Source organism: Vicugna pacos, chromosome 19, assembly GCF_048564905.1.
Source record: "Vicugna pacos chromosome 19, VicPac4, whole genome shotgun sequence".
Lineage (NCBI taxonomy): Eukaryota > Metazoa > Chordata > Mammalia > Artiodactyla > Camelidae > Vicugna > Vicugna pacos.
In genome coordinates, this window is record NC_133005.1 from 37452993 (window position 1) to 37470830 (window position 17838).

Sequence of the window (17838 nt, forward strand, 5' to 3'; positions counted from 1 at the left end):
ACAAATGGCAGGAAAATAAAATGAGATCATGACTTGACCAAAGCAAAACTGAGACCTGGCTCCCCAAATGAAACCAAACAAAATTTGGCAAAGAACAAATTCAACCTAATCTCCTCCACCGTCTCCACCTCCATCTCCAGGCCAAAGAGATGCCGCGTTTGGAGGGGACACTACATCCATAAGAAAGACCCAGAGCTGCACTTTGGATTCCAGAACAAGGAACTAAAAAAGAGAATGCTCTCCTCTAGAGAGACTGCTGCAGTGGATTATTGGAATAAGTGTCCCAGTGCATGTGCCTCCTGGATGCACTGCCCTCTTCAAGGAGCTGATGCTGCATGATTCTGCGCAATTCCCCACCCACGTGATCTGCTTTGATCAGCAGATTGAGGCAGAAGTGATGGTCTTCCGGCTTTAGAACCAGGTCTTCACCTGGCTCTGTCTTTGCTTTCACTTTTTTGGAACCTCAAAACAATACACGGTCAAGACGCCTGGGCTAGCCTCCTGGAAGATGGAAATCCATGTGGATGGGAACTATGGCTTCTGAGCTGACAGCCAGACCACTGCCGTGTGTGTGAGTCTGGCCACTTGGACCCTCCAGCCCCCCGTCAAGTTGTCAGATGACTGTGGTCACACGAACGAGCCCAAGGGATGTTAGCAGAACTACCCAGATCGCCAACCCACAGAATCATAAGACAACCAGCTTGCCGTTACAGGAAGCCACTGAGGTTTGGGGAGGTTTGTTACACAGCAGTTAGAGCTCACATAGTGTGAGCATAGTTAAAGCGAAGGTTCTCTATTGAAACCGCAGCTATAAAGAGAATTCCAGTGTGACCCAGTATGACCACAGTTTCTGGAGGATTTACTAAAACACCTCTTACTGTGTCCTTAGCTCATTCATTAGGACATTGGGAGCCCAATCACGCTTTGGCTTTTATTTGCTCCTTAAATGTTTGACCACTGCTTTCCATATAAAAGAAAGAACTATCTTTAGCACTGGGGACACAGATAAATTTGGCACAATAAGGTCTTCTAAGAACTCCCAGAACAACAAAGGAGGTAGACAAGAACGCTATTGTGTTCGTTCAGCAAATATTTGAGTACCAGGCACTGTGTCAAGGACTGGGAATACAATGTTAGGAAAGTCACAAACCCAGACTTCGAGGGGTCAGAGTCTAGCGGGGAATGTGGATGTTAATAAAAAGAAAACACATAAATGTATGATTGCAAACGGTGTTAACTGCTGTCAAGAAGCAGCCTGGAGGGCTCTGGAAGAGAGTCAGTGCAGTGAGAGGAGCCCAGGAAGGTTTACTGGAGGAAGTGCCTTTCAATTGGAAACTTGAAAGAGCAGGCAAAGTGCTGGCCAAGGAGGAGGGAAAGAATGTTCTAGGTCGAGGGAAGAGCATTTGGTGGTGGTTCTCACCAGGTTTAGGTTAATCTAGAACCCAACTCTATGTTATGTATCAACCCAGAGCGGTTTTTGCATGGTTTTAATAGATACTGAATTTTCCTGGAGTGCAATGACCATGTAAATTGCGAGAAGACTGAACTGTACTTTGCCTGGGAATTTCCAGTGGTTGCTCTTCTGGAGGAACAGCCCTGGCAGCAAATCCGCTCAGTGAGCGTGAGTGGCCAACATCCCACACCTCGATCTACCTCCATTTGTCGCTGTCACCTTCACAGAATTGCCACCTGTTCAGTTCAAGCACCTGGCTACATCATTAGGACTTCCAGCATTACAGTACATATGATTTTATTATAAATTACTTTTCACATATTCTCCTTCATTTTATAGTTTGAGAATTGAATATGCATGTCTTCAATATATGAGTAGGTAGGTTGTATTATTTGTGAATTTCATGTCAGAGCAGACAAAGAGGCACTGAATCTGATACGGTTAGAATCACGCATCCCTCCTTTTGCTGTGGGACAGGGAATCGGAACTCACAGGAGGTCTGGGGCGAGAGTGCAGAGACCCAGGAGCAGTGTGGTACAAGATGAGGCTAGAGGAGGATGTGGGGAAATCAGAACCCTCACACACAGCTGGAGGGGACGTGAGATGATACAGTCTGGTGGTTCCTCAAAGGTGAAACATGGAATATTACCTGAACCAGCAATTCCACTCCTAGGCATGTACCCAAGAGAAATGAAAATATATGTTCACAGAAAGTAGATTGGTGGTTGCCAGAGGCTGGGGCTGGGAAGGTAATGGAAAGTGACTGCTGATGCGTCTGGGGTTTCCTTGGAAGGTGATGAAAATATTCTGAAATTAAACAGTGGTGCTAATTCTACAGCTCTGTTAATATAGTTTTTAAAAACGACTGAACTATACACTTTAACGGGGTGGATTTTTATGGCATTTGAATTATGTCTCAAAACAAAACAAAAAAAATGAAGCTGAGGAGATAAGAGTCACCCCATTCAAGGCACTGTGGCCCCAGGTTAGAAGTTTTATCTTCAAACTCAGACCAACGGGAGCCACTGAAGGTCTGAGGCATGCCAATGACCCCATAGGCTTGCCTTTGAGAAAGATCTCTGTGGAGAGTGGACTGGAGATGGGCAACAATGGGCAGCTTTGAAGGTGATTGAAGAACAGCCAGGTATCTGGAGCCACACCCGGCTTCAGGCTTGAGCAAGCCGAGAGGGGTGCCACCTGTGGGGATGCTGGAAGACCCCTACATCGACAGCCACCTTTGAGAAGAGCCATCACAGAGGTACAATCATGCCTGAGGGGACAAGACCTGGGAGAAATTGCTTCTGACTCATGGCATCTAGAAAGACGTTTTGGAAAAGGCAGCATTTGAGCAGGACTTTGCAGTTGGTTTAGGGCAGGCAAAGATTCTAAGGGCCAGCGAGGAAGAAGGGATCACATGAGCAAATGTATAGAGGCCAGGAGTGCCCAGGTTTAACGGGCTTCTGTTTGGCCCGGTCAGAAGGGAAACAAAAATTATGGTAATGCATTAGGCAGTGTTCTCCAGAGAAACAGAGCAATAGGCTATATAGAGATACATGTATATACAAAAGGAGATTTATTACAGGAATTGGCTTATGCAATTATGGAGACCAGGAAGCCCCCCACCTGTCCCCTGTAAGCTGAAGAACCAGGAAAGCTGGTGGTGTAATTCGGTCTGAGTGTGAAGGCCTGAGGAGCAGGGACACTGATGGTGTAAGTCTCGATCCAAGTCTGAAGGCCAGAGAACCAGGAATCCCAATGACCAAGGACGAGAGGAGACTGGTGTTCCAGCTCCAACAAAGAGGACAGATTGGCTCTCCCTCTGCCTTAGTGTTCTAGTCAGGCCTCAACAGATTGGAGAATCCCCATTAGCACTGGCAAGGGTGATCTTTATCTTTCCTCAGACTACTGATTCATAGGCTAATCTCTTCCAGAAACACCCTCAAAGTCACACCCAGAAATAATGCTTTATCGGCTATCTGGGCATTCTGCAGTGCTAATGGATACATCGGGCTGATCCATCAAGCTTACCTTCACGAGTCTACTCCTTGTCAACTTGACACCGGTATGCATCTCCCTAAACTGTACTCCATCTCCTAATAGGGACAATAACTGGGTCATAATTCTGCCTAACATGATACAGCTATCCTGCATCCAACCAAAACCACGTTCATTCTGGCCAGCAGAGTGTGTCCTCCGGTTTCTCACAACTTCCCTGTGAGACTTTAGCCCCTCTTCACAGGAGACAGGTTCAAAGAAATCTAAGGAACTTATCCTTAAAGTCCCACAGCTACGAAAGGCCTGGGTGGTTTTTAATCTCAGGTCTATTTGGAAAAAAAAAAGTGATGTACAAGGTGGGTTGAGGCCAACTTGTAGCATGTGGACTTTATTTTATAGTCAATAAAGTCATTCCTTCTCTTCCTGCGCCATAAAACTCATTCTTCCCTGCACGCCTGTTTTGTATTACACATTCCAATCCCTCGAATCTTTCGATAACAAGCTTCCTTAAGGGAGAAATTGTGCTCATTGTTTGGAAAATGTAATCCACTATAGCACAGGAGATGACTGAGGACTCTTGACACCTATACATAGGGAGGTAGAGTGTGTATATTTCAGTGCCAGAGAAACCGTGACCTGTGAACGCTCTATCAATGGGGTGATGACAGCTGCCTAATATTAAATAGGAGACGTGTGTTCTTTCCGCCACTCTTTCCGCCACTCCCTGGCCTTGCTCTGAGCCATAAGTAACAAAAACAAATAGCTATTTGCTGAATTTTTGTTTCATTCTGTTTGGATTCCAATTGTTCGGCTATAATCATTTCTTTTATGTAATGCATTTTTTAAAATCTACTTGAATCTTTGCCTTATGGTTTTTTTTTTTTAACAGCCTTGGAAAAAGTCTTGAAATATTTTTAAACGGAAAGAAGTGGGGCAGGAGGGAGGTGACAGGGCTATGAGATACAGTGATCAGAATTTAAGAACCAGTGCAAACAAACCTCGTTGGAGAGAGATGGGACTTCTGAAAGGGGGCAAAATGAATGAGGACAAATGCCCAGCTTAGCTACTAGCTTGCTTTCCACCTGAGTATTTATGGAATCTGGGACAACCAGAGGGAGCCTGACTGAGGGGCAGAAGTAACCCTAGGACTTCCGGGATCCTTCTGGCTTGGTAAGGGCAGACACGGAGAAACCAGATTGGAATCTACTGTAACAGTCCAAGCAAGAGATGATGGTGACTTGGTTCAGGGTGGAAGGCATGCAGGTGGTGAGAAGCAGCTGGATCCTGGGTATATTTTGGAGATCAAGATACTGGAACTGGATACGAGGTGTGAGAGAAGCAGAGGCATCAAGGAAAACACCAGTTATAGTCATCTAGAAGACCGAAGGTCAAGGATGGAGTTGCCATCTGCCGAGATGGATGGGAAGGCGAGTGGAGAGCCCAAGAGTTCCGTTTGGACCATGTTAGTTTGAGATGCCAAGTAGATATAAATAATGGAGGAGCCAAGTAGGCAACTAAATACGTATACAAGGAGTTCACGGGACAGTCTGGGGCAGGAGATATCCACATGAGGGCCATCAGCCCGTAGCGGGTAGTTGGAGCCATGACACTGGATGAGATCACCTGGAGGAGTCATAGAAGAGAGAGGTCCAAGGACAGAGTAGAAATGGGTGTCAATCAAAACTTCCACCCCCCACAAATGAGGAATCTAAACCTTGCTTAATTTAGTCACCCACCTCTGGACCTCCTTCAGCCTGCTGAGAGTGGAGGATAGTGGGAAAAGAACTGGATTTAGACTGACGCCACCAGGCCCCTCCCCCTCACTGCGGGACTTTGGGCTCAGCTTTTCACCTCTTCCACCGCCTCTGAAAAGCGGGGGAATACTACTTCCTGCACAGGGGATTGGAAGGATCAAAGGAGACCAAGATGAGAGTGTCACAAACGAGAAAGAGCAGAAAATCTCAGTCATCGTTCAATTCTTCCTAAAGGGACCACGTTTGGAAATTCACATTTCATCTTGGGTGCAACCATGTCATGGACATTCATTCATCCAACAGACATTTCCAGATGCTCTCCCGTGTGCCAGGAACTGGTCTCCTGGCTGTAAAAGACACGTACCTGACTTCATGAAGCTTATTTTCTAGTAAAAGGACCAGGGTCCTAATAGCCACCTTTTACTGAATCTTACCTCTCCTGAAATTCTTGCATTTTGTGTTTTTTAAAGTTTATTTCCTTTTAAAACTTCTTGTGTTTGTTACTAAGAGGTGAGGCGAGATCATCTCGGGTTTTTATTTGTAAGCACTGCTCCACCACTAAGAAGGTACAGATGTGTGGAGAATCATTACTGTATTTTTCTTTTTAATGTTGATTTTTCAGTTACATGAGCTCATCATTTATTTGTCAGATTACAATAGCAGTGTCCCACTATGGTATCGATGAAGCAATGTAGTCTAAGAATTAAAGCAATTTAGTACCATATGACTGCACAACCCTCAAAAAGTGTCACTGAAACCAAGCAAACGGCCAAGCCACGCTCAATTCTTATTTTTTCTGGATTCACTGGGCAAGCAGAACTCCTACACTGCCAGACGTTTTAAGGGGAATTTTAAAAATAATTATCCATCTTTTTAAAGTAGAAATTAGACAGGCACCACTGCCATTTCTGACATTTCAAGGGATGCTTCAAACCCCAGCATCACCACTTCCTGGCTATGTGACCTTAAGGGAGTCATTCTGCTGGCTCTTAGTTTCCTCGTCCATAAACAAGGAATAATAATATAATGATATCTTGAGAATTAAGTGACACCATGCCTACAAAGGTGGAGGGTTGGGGCCAGGCCACGCAAAGCCCTGAGTGTTATGCTAACGGAGGGGGAGGGGAGTCCCCAGCCAGCCTGGGCTCCAGAGGGGGATCAGATGGCTCTGGCTGCAGCGCTCAGACTGGGGCTTCCCAGACCCGTCTGGATGTGGTGTCTGGTTCTGGCAGGAGGTCACCACGGTCTGCCCCAGGGGTGCTGCTGCCTGGCAACGGGGAAGGACCAGCGTATTAGGTATTTTGAGTCAGGCAGCTACGTGGATGTAGGCAGTGACGGAGACAGAGCGTCCAAAATAAAGTTATGGTCCTGGATGGCCCAAGAGATAGTGATGCCATTAACAGAGATGGATTACACGGAAGACAGAGAAGCGAAGACAGATGCTGAGATTTAGGAGAGTTCAGAGAGGGACTAGACTGAAGGGAGCGTCCGTGGAATTTGGGGATGTGGCCACTTCTTGTCCTTAAATAACCTCCTCAGAGCAACTTGCCAGTGATAAGTAAAAATGACTCTGACCTTAATTAAATCTAAACTCTGGGAATAAATTAGCACCACTGGAGCCTTTAACTAATGCTCCTGTCTGTGTTCAGAAGAATCCCACTTCCAGCTCAGACAGTGCCCTCTGTTGGATGCCTGGACCGCAAATCCTGATCCTTTTAAACTTTATAGCAGAAAAAATCACTTTCCTGGAGTCTCCCCACAAGCCTTTTCCATACATTATTCTCTCTTTTTTTTTTTTCATGATTACTCTGTGAGAGGGTTACTCCTTCCAAGACAGGGAAACTGAGGCACAGAGCAGCCATGCCCCAAATCACAAAGTCAGAGCAGAGCTAAGCTTGGAGGCCAAGTTCTGGACCTCACTCACGATACTCAGCTGTCCCTGTACATGACAAGGGTGATTTGGTCAAATGGCAATCTGATGTTCCTCCTACAAGTCACAGTCTCTGTCTTAAGGAACTTAGGACACACGAGGTTCAAATTTCACATGAATATAATTATTCAAGGCTTTCATTCCTGATTCTGTGCAGGGCCCCGTACCACTCAGGGTAAATGGCCATCAGGCTCTTAGAGGTTGATAAGAACCCTGGAACCTCACTGGAAACAGAGTCAGGAAGCTGTGTTCTTTGTTCTGTCTTGAAGTCACACATGACCTCCATCAAGCTCTTCCCCTTTTCAGTCTCTCAGTCAGCAAAAGGAGGGGTGAGTTCAACAGCACGTTTTTCAACTTTAAAATCTGTTGATGACGGGTGCTATCTTTCAGGAGGACAATCTTGGCAGAACCTAGGACTTTAATTTTAAATGTGCACACCCACTGATAGATTCGTTGGAATCTATCCTTGAGAAATACACACATCAGTGCACACAGGACATACGCACAGGATGTTCACTGCAACACTCTGAGAAATAATGACCTAAATGCCCACCATGGCAAGACTGCCTAGATAAAGCATGGCGTACCTACAGCTTGGAAGGCAGCACTGCCAGGAAAAAAAGCATGAGGAAGGTATGTAAGTAGTAAGTGGAAATATCACCATGACATGCTGTTGAGCGAAACAAGCAAGATTATATATGGATGGTCTAAACCCAGTGCTACATTTGTGTGTATGTAATGAAAGACCTAGAAGGAAGGGTAGAAAGGAGACTTTTTCTTCTACAAAATGCATGACTTTTATGATAGGAATTATTTTAAAGCATTCTGATTTGCAGAATGCTATATAAGTCTACGTGGAGTTTGAGGTCTTGGACTGAAGACGAGAGATGTGCACAATATTCCTCAAATTCCGGCGCATCTAGTCCTTCATGCTTTAGCGACGCCCAGCAATCTGGTGGAGTGGACTATTCGACAGGTGGGGAAATTGAGGCTGGAGACCCTGACATTCAAGGATCTATTATACATATGATTGAACCCTTTGGGTCCAAAATGATTTATGTTCTGATCTTTTGGGCTCTCATACCCATGAAGGCATTTGTCACACTGTATTGTGACTGTGCCCTCAAGTACAATTCTACTGAAAATTTGGCCTATTGAATCTACTGAAAATGTGATCTGTTGAATTCTGCTGAGAATGTGGACCCCCCTACACTAAAAATTGGAGCTTCTATTTTGTACGTCTTCGGTGTTTTTCAATTTCATTTTTTCTGGTAGCTCATTTTTACCATATTTTACAAAAGTGTCCATCCATGCCAACTGCAAAATTTTTTAAAAACATGTCCTTCAGCGCTCCTGTTTGAGAAGCACTGGGTTCCTGGCAAGAAGACAGTTGTCTAACCTGGCAGGCTCTCCAAGTTTGGTGCCTGAATGAGCACATCACCGAATAACGGACTGTAGGGATGACTGGGGGAAGCCACAGGAAGCCAAATGCCAGGATGGCGATGTCTCATTTAGGGCTCTGCAAAGCGTGAGATGAGAGCTCAGGATTTCAGGTTCACGGCCAGACTCGAGATGAGCATCACTAAGCGTGGACTCTTCCTGATTTTTAAAGGTGGAGCTGGGAGACCTTCTCCCCCCAAGTCATGGAACTGACCAACCAGCGAGGACCATGTACAAATAAAAAGTTAACAGTCGCTGTTCATGACTACGAAAGTCAGACAGGGTTAGTAGACTAAGATAAACATCTCCTTACCATCCTGAAAGAGTAACAGGAAACACAGGCCACATGCACAGAACCCTATTTTAAGGATCTAAATGGAGGCCTTGGGGTCCATTCACCTGGGGGCGATGAAACTGGGGAGCAGGCCAGGTTGATTCCTGGGGCACAAGGTCAAGTCTGCCTTAAACTCTTCAGCTGTGTGGGGAACACCTAGAGCTTGAAATTTTTGCCTCTGAACATAAGCAAAAACTCCCCAGTCTGGAAGGCTGCCAGGCACACCTTGCTCCTTTTAAAAACTCCCCACTGGCACTTTCCGGAAACAAATTTTTTTTATATACTTAAAGAGACCTGGAACTAGAAAAATGACGAGGACTCCGACTCCCCCCCCTCCCCTCCCTTCTTCTTCTTCTTCTTTTTTTGGTAAGTTTCCCTGTAAAGTTGTGTAGATAGAAAGCAGAGTCAGAGGAGACCTAGAGGGGAGTTTTTTTAAAAAAAAAAAGAAAGAAAGAGAAAAAAAGAATAGACCTAATCCCCTCATCTCTGTGTAAATCTTTCAGGCAAACCATTTATCCTCCCCTCTTCACCTCAGTCTCCACATCTGCAAACGGAAGAATAGTAACAGAACCTGAGTTAACGTGAGGATTAAATATCAGAATGTGTGTGGCAGCCTGAGCCCAGGCCTGACACGGCATGAGCCTTCAAACACCGGCTGGGGGCTCTCTCTCATCACAGACCAAGGTGTGAACCCAAAAGGGTCCTGAGCAGTAAGAGGTACCATTTATCCAACACCTTACCATGTACCGGAAATGGTGTTAAGTGACATCTTCATAATCTGGTGGAATTCTTAACACACACACACCCCCCACCGAGGTAGCTACTGCGGATCCCCTTTATGGAGATGAGGCTCAGGGGCGAGGTCCCCCGTCTCACTCAGCTCAGCCACTCGGGGACTTCAAACACCAGGCCTTGAACCAGGCTCCCCAGCTGTGCTCCTGGCCGCCCCGTTCTCACGCTCTTGGCTTCCTGGTTCTTGTTTTCCTCTGTGTTTCCCAAGAGCCTAAGACTGTGGGCATCAATTTTGGCTGGCTTTGTTGTTGTTCTTTCATCATTGGTATAATTTTACATAAACGTGGCATTCTTTTAAATTAACAAAAAAAAAAGTTCAGTTCTTAAATGTCTCCTGAGGGAGAACAAGATTTCTATAAATGACTTAGTTCTCTTCTCCTTAACATTGAACTTCATCAGGCTAAGTCACTGGGTCTCCGTTCACAAGTTGGGTTATTTGCTGGTTTGTTTTCATTTTGGAAACTTCTCTCCACAGTGAACCACTCTCCCTCCCCCTGAAAAAAATCCCATGAGGAATTCTGATCAGATGCTGGGGCTGTGGGCAGGTCCCCTGGAGGCTATCGGGTTTCTGGAAGGCTGGTAGAAGGCAACAAGTCTTGCAACCTGACCTTTAACTGACTTTTCACCTGTAGGACTGTCTCGGGGTCGGGGAGAAGGACACAGGCAGGCTCTCTGCTTCTGAACAAAATGACGTATTACGTGAAGGAAGAAAGATTTTTAAACCCGTCATTGAAATTCCCTTGACCCTATAAAAGGCAACCTAGTAGGTTCTGGAATCCAACAATTTGAGTACCAGCACTGCCAATTATCTGTGTGACCCCGGGCAAGTTACTTAACTTTTCTGTGCTTTAGTTTCCTTTATCTGTAATGCAAAGGTGATAATAGTAACTAATCATATATGTTTGTGAAGATGAAATAGGGCTTGCCAGGGACTGAGGGGTTTTCAGGGACCCTCATGGTTAAAACTGGGAAAGTCCTGGGCAAACCAGGATGAGCTGATCACAGGAAATGAGATGAGAGTAGACTTGTACACACATGACACACCTGCATATTCTAATACTCAGCCGTCTCAGCTGTTGTTATTCATGGCCGCCTCCGGCAACCGTCTTATTCCGAACCATTTGTGGCCATGATCCTCTTTCCCCCAATATCCACCTGCAGGGGCCTCCAATGTGCTTTCTGCAGACATTAGAGACATTATATGTGCTCTCTACAGACATTATATATATTATATATCCCAAAGTCCCCAACAAATGTCTCTGCATTCCCAGGAGCAGCATCGAGAGAATTTATTATGTGCCGAGTAAGCAGCTTTTCAACAAATCCTGTCCTCTTTGCCCTCTCTCCATCTTCCTCAACTTTCAGGCAACACCTAACTTAAAGGTGGAAAGGAGGCAGAGGCAGGAGCGATGGGCCTGCATGCCCAGGACCACCAGGGACCACCGCCCACGGCCAGAAGCCAGCAGAGGGGCCCGGAACAGACTCTCCCTCAGAGTCTCCGCAAGGAGCCGACCCTGCTGACGCTTTGATTTTGGACTTCTAGCCTCCGGACCTGGGAGAGAATACATTTCTCTTGCTTTAAGCCACCCAGTTTGTGGTTCTCTGTTATCATAGCCCTAGAAAGCTACTACAGTGCCCTTACACAAACCAAGTCCAGACATTCAAGACTTGCATCCTGACAGATGCAAAGGCCTCTTCACTGGTCCTCCTGCCTGCAAGCTCTCTTTCCTCAACCCCATCTTAAAACACCAGTCCCTGTCTCCCAGATCAGAAACCTGCAGTGACACCTGAGTGCCTGCATCAGCATTTCCCAAACTTGCCTGAGAGGAAGAATCCCCATGGTTAAAGTTGTAGGTTCTCTGGGCCCCATTCCAGACCTCCAGAGAAGGGATCACAGAAGGGGGCCTTGGAATCTGCATTTTACATAATCAGCTAAGATCATTTTTATCCTCAGGCATGTTTGGGATGCTCTGGCTTACCAGATAAAATCCAGAAGAGACCAAAGATCTACGTTCAAAGATAAAATGGGGCCAAACTCCCTGTTCAGATGTCACCTCCCAAGGTTTCCCAGGGTCTTGCATTTCATCCCAGTGCTCTGCCTGCCTCGCTCTCCTTCACCTTGACCATCCTCTACTCAAGGATGATCATGAGGCAAGCACACACACTGTTCTGGCCACTCTCCTCCTCAGCATCACTGCCCCCTCCCCAACCTAGATCTGGAGTCAGATGCCACAGAACTGAAAACTACTTCTAACAGTTCAGAGATGGCTTTTCAGTGAACCTGAAATAGAATCCAAAGTCATCATGGCCCGAAAGACACTGAATGACCCACCCTGCCCCTCTCTCACCCGCGGTCTCCTTTCCAGCCCTTCTTCTCCCTCAGGTCTCAAGCTCCTGCATGGCTTCCTCTTCATTCCTCAAGCACACCAACCTTTCCCCTGCCTGTATTCTTGGCATGTGCTCATCCTTCTTGCCCAGCCAGCACCTTATTCTACTTAAATGTCACCTCCTCAGAGCTTTTCCCACAATCCATCCTAAGCAGAACACACACACACACACACACTCACTCCACTTATCCTCAGTCACACTACACTCTGATCAGTTGCCAACATTTAAAAACCAGGAAGTTTCACATAAAAACGTCCAACGTCTCTTAAAGAACCAGAAGACCCACCACTATGAAGCCCAGCTTCCTGCGCAGCCACACGGGCTAGGCTGGCGGGAGCTCCCTCCTCCGCAGTCCCTGCCCGGCCTCTGCCCTCCTTGCAGTCTCCTGCCTGGGCCATGAAGCAATCCTGTTTGTGCGCCCCCAACCCCCCAAATTGGGTCCACTTGCTTATTATCTGTCTCCCTTGTGCGAAGAGATGGTCTTATCCCCAGAGCAGCCCCAGCATCCAGCCCGTGCCTGGCACACAGCTGGACCTCAAGAAAGAGGTGCTGAATAAATGAATAAATGATGGATGGATGGCCTGCCTCCTCCCTAAGTCCCACAGGCCACGTCACTCATTCTGCCATTTAATCACACCCGTCCCAGCAAGACTCATTAATTTGCTGCCCTCAGTGCCTACCTCCTCCAGAGATCTTATTAAAACACAAATCTGTTTCTTTCATTGCCCAGTTTTAAAGATTCCAGGAGTCTCCCAGCACCAACTGGAGAAAGCATAAACTCCCCACCGTGGCCTTTACGGCCCATCTCATCTGATTCCCACCTACGCCTCCAGCCCCCACCACCACGCTGGCCCCCACCCAGCACACACCCACAATGGCCGGGTAACACACCATGTTCTTTCCCCGCCCCCACACCTCTGCTTCGAAGCTCCCTCTCCCTGGAATGCCTCTTCCCCCGCCCTATACCCTCCCCTCCAACCCCCGTGCCTGCTGCAAACTCCTACTCATTCTTCTGCCCTGGTTCTAACCAAAGTCATTTCACCCATGAAACACTGCAGACCCCCGCCCCAGCCGACTTAGTCATTCTCTCTTCTCTGCTCCCACCCCCTCTTTCCTACCTTGGCCTTAGCACTGAGTAATGGCTCAAAATAGCAGCTGGTGTCTTCTGAGAACTTGCTGTGTGCCAGGCACAGAGCGAGCTTTATCTCCTTTAATCATCACACCCTGGAAGGCTCCCCCGCCCTTCCCTGCCCGCGGCCCCCCTACCAGCCAGAGAAGCAAGAGGATCACTTTCTCACCTCTAGCATCCCTGACAGGCTCCCCCACCCTGCCATTTGAAATTTTCTTTTTTCTTCCACACCTTATCCCATCCGCAAGCTCCCCAGCCTCCCCATCCCCCTTCTCTGCTTTATTTTTCTCCAGAGCACTTATCACTGATACACTATCTGTTGTAATTAATTAACTTGTGTCTTCTGGCTCTCTCCTCCCCTGGAATGTCAGTTCCAGGAGGGCAAGGATTTTGTCATGTCTTCCCTACCTCTGTACCCTTAACCATCTAGAATAGTGCCTGGCACATAACAGACAATCAATAAGTATTTGCTAATTTAAAGAAAGTAGATAGTATCATTATCTTCATTTTACTCCTGAGCAAAGTGCTCATTAGAGAGATCAAGATGTGTGTCCAGAGTTCCACAGCTGGAACCAGCGGGGAGACAGATGTGAACTCTTGGATGGTCAACTCCAGCAAACCTCCCCGCTCTGAACTACCCACACACCACTTCCAGAAGACATCTCTCCGTAGTCTGACTTCTCGGCTAGAGGTGAGTTCCATGGAGGCAAGAACTCCATCCTATTCAAACTCTATACAAAGCATAGTCTCCTTGCCAGATCCTCAGTAGATGTTTAAGGAGACTTGCTGAGCCAATGAACGCGTGAACTGTGAAGCTCTGGATGGTAGAAATCATATCTTCATTCTTTTTTTTATTGTTATTCTATATCTCCATGCCAAGGACTGTATTGTGTATACAGCTGAAGTTTAATAAAGTTTAATACTTAATATAAGCTTAATACTTATTATACATTAATGAATTCTATTATGGTAGTAGGTAATAAAAATAATTAGACAGCTACAATGACAATAATAGGTAACATTTAAGGAGTCCTTACTCTGTGCTGGGTCCTATCCTAAGTGCTTTGTACATGAATGAAGACAATGAATGCTCTTATTATCCTCATTTTACAGATGAGAAAACTGAGGCTCAGAGAGCTTAAGAACTTGCCCAAGGTCACACAGCTAGGAAATGCAGAGGCAGGATCTGAATGTAGGCATCTGGAGGTCACCTTCTTAACTCCAGGCTGCCTCTCGGCCTCTCTAAGAGATGTCGACTAAAAGGTCGCCCTATGTGAAAAACAAGAACGGTTTATTACACATTTCTGTTTTATTTCAAAGACGTTCTTGAAATTCTACCAGAGGCTTTGGTAGACAATATTATGTGCTAAATAATAGCTACTAATGTTTTCACCGAACCTGATGGTTTGCAGAGCAGTTTCATGGTAGTTTCTCATCTGAGGCTCTGAGTAGTTAAGCAAAATGAGTCAAGGTTACCCAGCCAGCATGGAGCAGAGCAAGGGGTCAAAATAACACTTACCACTTCAAAACAAAAAAAGATTAAGATCTCAGTGCCTCCAAATATAAAGCTCTTTCATACTACTTAAAAATAAATAAGATAGTTCATGGGAAAGCACTTAGCACAGTTCCCGGCACCAGGTAAGACCCTCATAAATGTTAGTTACCAGCATCGTCACCAACACCTCCTAGGAAGTGGAATATTTTAGTTGATGACTGTTGCCTGCCTGTTGAGCCTGATAGAAAGATTACCCTTCTCATTCTAGTTCACCCCTGGTAATGCTGAAGTAATGATCAATCTCCTTTATCCCCAGGGTACCATAGAAGGTTAAGAGATGGAAGGGATTGTGAAGATGAGCTCATCGGTCGCCTGCATTTACAGATGGAGAAATTAAGCCCCAGAGAGGGGACCAGTCAGAAAGCAAACTCCTCCAGGGTAGGGTGCGTGCATAGTGCCTGGCACATGCTGCCTCCCATGAAGATGGGTGTGTGTGTGTGTGTGTGTGTGTGTGTGTGTCTGTGTGTGTGTGTCTGTGTGTGTGTGTGTGTGTGTGTTTTAACCTAAAATGGCATTTAGTTTCTTAAAGGCACAGGAGATAATTCATTCGTTTCTTGAGCTGTGTTATAAGCTATTAACCAGAGAACAGATCATGTGGCTTAACTCCACCTCTGCTAAAGGGCTTAAAATGCTTTGGTGGGTAGTCTGAGATTCATAAATGTACACTTCTGCTCTCGCTTAAAGAATTATTAACCAGCTCCATCAAAACTGGCACTTGAGCAATCAAGGAGAAAAAGAGCTAGCAAGAGAAACTTTTTTTAAGTTTATAATTTCTTTTTTTGGCCGGGGGTGGGAAGGTAGCTAGGTTTGTTTATTTTTTTTTTCTTTAAGTGGAGTTACTGAGGACTGAACCCAGGACCTCGTGCATGATAAGCATTCACTCTACCACTGAGCTATACCCTCCCCACAGTAGAAACCTCTTGAAAAAAAAATCTCACCATCATTATATATAACTTGTGGCGCCTCTTTTTTTTTTCCTCGAAGAGAAAAAGTATCATTATGCAAGACATAACTCAATAAAATGAATCGTGGAAAATTACAGACTCTCTCCACCTCACAAGGTAAATTCCCAACACAACATTTGTGTTAAGTTGTAGAAGAACTAAAGAAAGAAAGCACTGAAAAGAGAGAGAAAGCAGAAATGGTACTCACTAGCTTCTTTCAGAGGGTGGAGGGGGGCTGGAGAGATCTGACAGAGCGTGGGTGTGTTAATCATCCCCAACTAATGGTGTTGTGAACCTGTAATTTATAGAGTCTGTGTCATCCACTCACCTTGCTTATCTCCCTAACTCACTGAGTATTAATTCTCCCAGGCCTGGGACAAAGCTTTTCCTTCTCCACATAGGTCTTGATCAGCTTTAGCTTGAGGATTTGGGGGTGGGGAGGAAGGATGGAGAGAAATGAGATTAGGGTTCAGTCTTCAGACCAAAGAAACAGGACTATAAACCCTTCCCTGTTTCTGCTGTTTCTCTGGGCTTTCTGCTTCTGGAGAAAGGCTGGCTTTCAGCCCCTGAGAACAAACTTGTGCCTGGAACGGCGTGCTCGGAATGAAAGGGCTCCCCTCCTCCACAACACCTTTATCAAATTCAAACTATTTTCCACATTCCTTCTTTACACAGCCCAGGCGCACTTGTGACGCAGGCCTCAAAGCAAATTCTGCTTAGGAGATCCAGAAAGCTCAGGCCTGGCCCTTCCTTCTAGAAAGGAAAGTCCAAGAGGGATGCCACACCCCGGGGAGGCCAGAGAGGATGTGACAACGTCTCCAGGAATGCAGGGCCCACGCAGGTGTGTTGGAACCCACGAACTTCCTTTTGTAAAGGGCTTGATAAATCAGTACCGATAACAGTAATAAAGCTCAACCACCCAACAGTCACTCACAGAGAACTGGGACCCAGCACTTGGCCCTGGCAACTGGGGAGAGGAGGGTGACAGCTGAGAACAGAGATCCCTAGAGGTGGTGACATGTGTTCTCCTAGCGATCGCTGGGCGTCCCTGGGACTTTTCAGGAGATTCTCAACGCCACAACTATTTTCACAATACTAAGACGTCACTTGCTCTTCTCACCCTCCTTGTCACACAGGTATACAATGGAATTTTCCAGAAGGGACAGGACATGTGATGGTATCATCACCCTGATGACTACTAGAATGTGTGCTTGTGTATTCTTGTGTTTTAAACACTTCTCGGTTTTGATTTTAACACAATGAATGTTGAGAGACTTATCACACACAAACAAAATATTTGGAGGGCCTCCATAATTTTTAAGTATTTAAGTGCTCTTGAAACCAAACTTCTCCACAGCCCCGTCCCAGCACCACACTTCATTTCCAGTTTAGCTTGAGTAGGTGCTTTTGAACAGGGGGTAGAGAAGGCAGCTTTATTATTATTCAACTTGGGATGGTACCCTTTCCATCTGGACTTCCATTCAAAATGGCCAGAAAAATCTTAAATTTCCCCACGAACATTTGGTAAACTGAAACCATCGGGGGAAAGATGGGTTTCTCACCTTTGAACCCAGGTGGGGCAAAATTAGTGCAAAGACACCACCCTCCTCAGCTCCAGGACCCAGCAGAGTCAGATCTGAGTACCTGCTCAAAATCAGGTACAGGCTCAACACTGAGCAAAGCAGACAGGTCCCTGCCTTCTCAGGGCGTTCATTCTGGAGCAGAGGCAGATCACTCACAAAACAACTGGGGAAACTGGAACTTCGCACAAGCGTGGGAAGGAGGTGAGCAATGTGTTAGGAGAGATTTAAGGCAGGAGATAAGGGGAGGAAGGCCCTGAGGATTCAGGTGGAATGAAGCATCCTAACCAGCTCTTCTGGGCCGTTTCAGGTTAGAAACCTCGCCTGCAGGCCCAGGTCCAGTTCACAGAAGGGTGCGACAGCTCTTTGATGAGCAGCAGGACCAAGCTGAGTCCCTCTGCAGGTGGGTGGGGGAAACTGGGGATCTCTTCCTCACCTCCCCAGCATAGACAGTGCTGAACAGGGTCGCAATGAGGAGAAACCAGGCTCTGAGGCGTTTAGAGAAAAGGATTCAGTCTTTGTTATCAGGGACACAGCTCTGTCA